Source organism: Salvelinus sp. IW2-2015, linkage group LG20 (genome assembly GCF_002910315.2).
Source record: "Salvelinus sp. IW2-2015 linkage group LG20, ASM291031v2, whole genome shotgun sequence".
Classification (NCBI taxonomy): domain Eukaryota; kingdom Metazoa; phylum Chordata; class Actinopteri; order Salmoniformes; family Salmonidae; genus Salvelinus; species Salvelinus sp. IW2-2015.
The window spans coordinates 60,807,537-60,811,796 of record NC_036860.1 but is presented as its reverse complement, the minus strand read 5'-3'; positions in this window follow the sequence as shown (position 1 = coordinate 60,811,796).

Genomic DNA, 4,260 nt, shown 5'->3' with positions numbered 1-4,260 from the left:
AATGCCCGGAACAGCATCCTAGCCCCTATAGTTGCAAGAAGTTAAGAGTTAAGACATGAAGGTCAGTCAATCCGGAAAATGAAAAAGTCCAGTCGCAAATACCATCAAGCACTATGATGAAACTGGCTCTCATGAGGACCGCCACAGGAAAGGAAGACCCAGCGTTACCTCTGCTGCAGAAGATAAGTTCATTAGAGTTACCAGCCTCAGAAGTCGCAATTAACTGCACCTCAGGTTGCACCTCACGGAGTTCAGGTAACAGACACATCTCAACATCAACTGTTCAGAGGAGACTACGTGAATCAGGCCTTCATGGTTGAATTATTGCAAAGAAACCACTACTAAAGGACACCAATAAGAAGAAGAGACTTGCTTGGGCCGAGAAACACAAGCAATGGACATTAGACTGGTGAAAATCTGTCAACTTTTTTGGTTCCAACCTCTGTGTCTTTGTGAGACGCAGAGTAGGTGAATGGATTATCTCTGCATGTGTGGTTCCCACCGTGAAGTATGGATGAGGAGGTGTGATGGTATGGGGGTGCTTTGCTGGTGACACTGTCAGTGATTTATTTAGAATTCAAGCCACACTTTTAACCAGCATGGCTACCACAGCATTCTGCAGAGATATGCCATCCCATCTGGTTTGCACTTAGTGGGAATATCATTTGTTTTTCAACAGAACAATGACCCAAAACACACCTCCAGGCTGTGTAAGGGCTATTTAACCAAGAATGAAAGTGATGGAGTGTTGCATCAGATGAGCCGACATCAACCCAATTGAGATGGTTTGGAATGAGTTGGACCGCAGAGTGAAGGAAAAGCAGCCAACAAGTGCTCAGCAAATGTGGGAACTTTGAAGAATGTCAAATATAAAGTATATTTTGATTTGTTTAACACTTTTTTTGGTTAAAACATGATTCCATATGTGTTATTTCATAGTTTTGATGTCTTCACTATTATTCTACAATGTAGAAAATAGTAAAAATATAGAAAACCCCTGAAATGAGTACTGTAGATGTGTCCAAACGTTTGACTGGTACTCTATATACTACACTGAACAAAATATAAACGCAGCACGTAAAGTGTTGGTCCCATGTTTCATGAGCTGAAATACAAAATCCCAGAAATGTTACATAAGCACACAAAGTTTTTTTCTCCCAGGAGTATTTCTTTCTGTAATAAATACCTTTGTGGGGCAAAATTAATTCTAATTGGCTGGGCCTGGCTGCACCCCTTCCCTGTCATGTGAAATCCATAGATTAGGGTCTAATTTATTTATTTTAATTGACTAATTTCCTTACATGAACTGTGAGTCAGTAAAATCTTTGAAATTGTTGCATGTTGCGTTCATATTTTTGTTCAGTGCCTTCGGAAAGTATTCCTACCCCTTTACTTTTTCCACATTTTGTTATGTTACATTCTTATTCTAAAATTGATTGAATTACATTTTTTTCCTCATCAATCTACACACAATACCCCATAATGACAAAGACATTTTATTTTACAAATGGATTAAAACWAAAAAACAGAAATACCTTATTTACATAAGAATTCAGACCCTTTGCTATGAGACTCGAAATTGAGCTCAGGTACATCCTGTTTCCATTGATCATCCTTGAGATGTTTCTACAACTTGATTGGAGTCCACCTGTGGTAAATTCAATTGATTGAACATGATTTGGAAAGGCACACAGCTGTCTATATAAGATCCCACAGTTGACAGTGCATGTCAGAGCAAAAATCAAGCCTTGAGGTCGAAGGAATTGTCTGTAGAGCTCCGAGACAGGATTGTGTCAAGGCATGTATGCAAAAAATGTATGCAGCATTGAAGGTCCCCAAGAACATAGTGGCCTCACTCATTCTTAAATGGAAGAAGTTTGGAACCACCAAGGCTCTTCCTAGAGGTGGCCTCCCAGCCAAACTGAGAAATTGGGGGAGAAGGGCCTTGGTCAGGGAGCTCCAGAGTTCCTCTGTGGAGATGGGAGAACCTTCCAGAAGGCCAACCATCTTGGCAGGACTCCACCAATCAGTCCTTTATGGTAGAGTGGCCAAATGGAAGCCACTCCTCAGTAAAAGGCATAGGACAACCCGCTTGGAGTTTGCCAAAAGGCACCTAAAGGACTCTCAGACCATGAGAAACAAGATTTTCTGGTCTGATGAAACCATGATTGAAATCTGGCCTGAATGCCAAGTGTCACGTCTGGAGGAAACCTGMCACCATCCCTACGGTGAAGCAAGATGGTGGCAACATCGTGCTGTGGGGATGTTTTTCAGTGGCCAGGACTGGGAGACTAGTCAGGATCGAGGGAAAGATGAACGGAGCAAAGTACAGAGAGAAACCTTGATGAAAACCTGCTCCAGAGCTCTCAGGACCTCAGACTGGGACGAAGGTTCACAGAAAACTCAGTAGTCGCTTCAGGACAAACTCTGAATGTCCTTGAGTGGCCCAGACAGAGCCCAGACTTGAACCCAATCGAACATCTCTGGAGAGACCTGAAAATAGCTGTGCAGCAACGCTCCCCATCCAACCTGACAGACCTTGAGAGGATCTGCATAGAAGAATGGGAGAAGCTCCCCAAATATAAGTGTGCCAAGCTTGGAAATTACCCAAGAAAACTTGAGGCTGTAATCGCTGCCAAAGGTGCTTCAACAAGTACTGAGTAAAGAGTCTGAATACTTATGTAAATGTGATATTTCTGTAGTTAAATTTTTTTTATACATTTGCAAAAAGAATAACTATTTTTGCTTTGTCAAAATGGGATATTGTGTGTGGATTGAGGAGGATTTTAGATGAAGATTCTTTTTTAATAATCAATTTTAGAATAAGGCTAACAAAATGTGGGAAAAGTCAAGGGGTCTGAATACTTTCCGAATGCACTGTATATGTGTGTACGGTACCTGTTATATATTGGGGGCAAACTAGGATGTGCTTTTGTGTTATTGCTGTAAGATGGAGTGAATTAGCTCGCACGCTCTAATTGTAACGGTCACAGTAATGCCCACTTATTTCCATGCTAACAGATGAATCAAGAATATACAGACATTAACATGTGCTAATGTGCTTTCTTGTGTCTATCATCAGGTACTTACATTTATTGTATGTTGTTCTGTTTTTGTCATTGTTATGTTTGTTGGCCGTCATTGTAAAACAAGAATTTGTTCTTAACTGACTTGCCTAGTTAAATAAAAAAATGTTTGTCAGCCTCATTAAAGCTGATATTTCAAACACATAAAATATGCATCCAAGCCTAGCTGAAATACTATAAGGAACATGTTGGGTCATTTTRACAGCTCTCTTTCCTTACAACCGGTAAAACTGAAAATAATCTTTCCCCTGATTTTTCTTCTTTTTGTATTGTATTTTCTCACTGGTGCTGCAAAAGAAGTAGAGATGACAGAAAAATCTTTACAATGTCAACTAGATTGAAGTACACTATATGACCAAAAGTATGTGGACACCTGCTCATCGACCATCTCATTCCAAAATCATGGGCATTAATATGAAGTTGTTCCCCCCTTTGCTGCTGTAACAGCCAGGAAGGATGGGAAGGTTTTCCACTAGAAGTTGTAACATTGCTGCGGGGACTTTGCTACGGGGACTTGCTTCCATTCAGCCAAAAGAGCATTAGTGAGGTCGGGCACTGATGTTAGGCGATTAGGCCTGGCTCACAGTTGGCGTTCCAATTAATCCCAAAGGTGTTTGATGGGGTAGAAGTCAGGGCTCTGTGCAGGCCAGTAAAGTTCTTCCACACCATTCTCGACAAACCATTTCTGTATGGACCTCGCTTTGTGCACAGGGGCATTGTCATGCTGAAACAGGAAAGGGCCTTCCCCAAACTTTTGCCAAAAAGTTGGAACCACAGAAACGTCTAAAATGTCATTGTATGCTGTAGCGTTAAGATTTTCCTTCACTGGAACAAAGGGGCCTAGCCTGAACCATGAAAAACAGCCCCAGACCCTTATTCCTCCTCCACCAAACTTTACAGTTGGCACTATGGTAGCGTTCTCCTGGCATCTGCCAAACCCAGATTTGTCCATCAGACTGCCAGATGGTGAAGCATGATTCATCACTCCACAGAACATGTTTCCACTGCTCCAGAGTCCAATGGTGGCAAGCTTTACACCACTTCAGCTGACGCTTGACATTGCYCATGGTGAACTTAGGCTTGTGTGCTGCTGCTCGGCTATGGAAAACCATTTCATGAAGCACCTGATGAACAGTTCTTGTGCTGAAGTTGCTTCCAGAGGCAGTTTGGAACT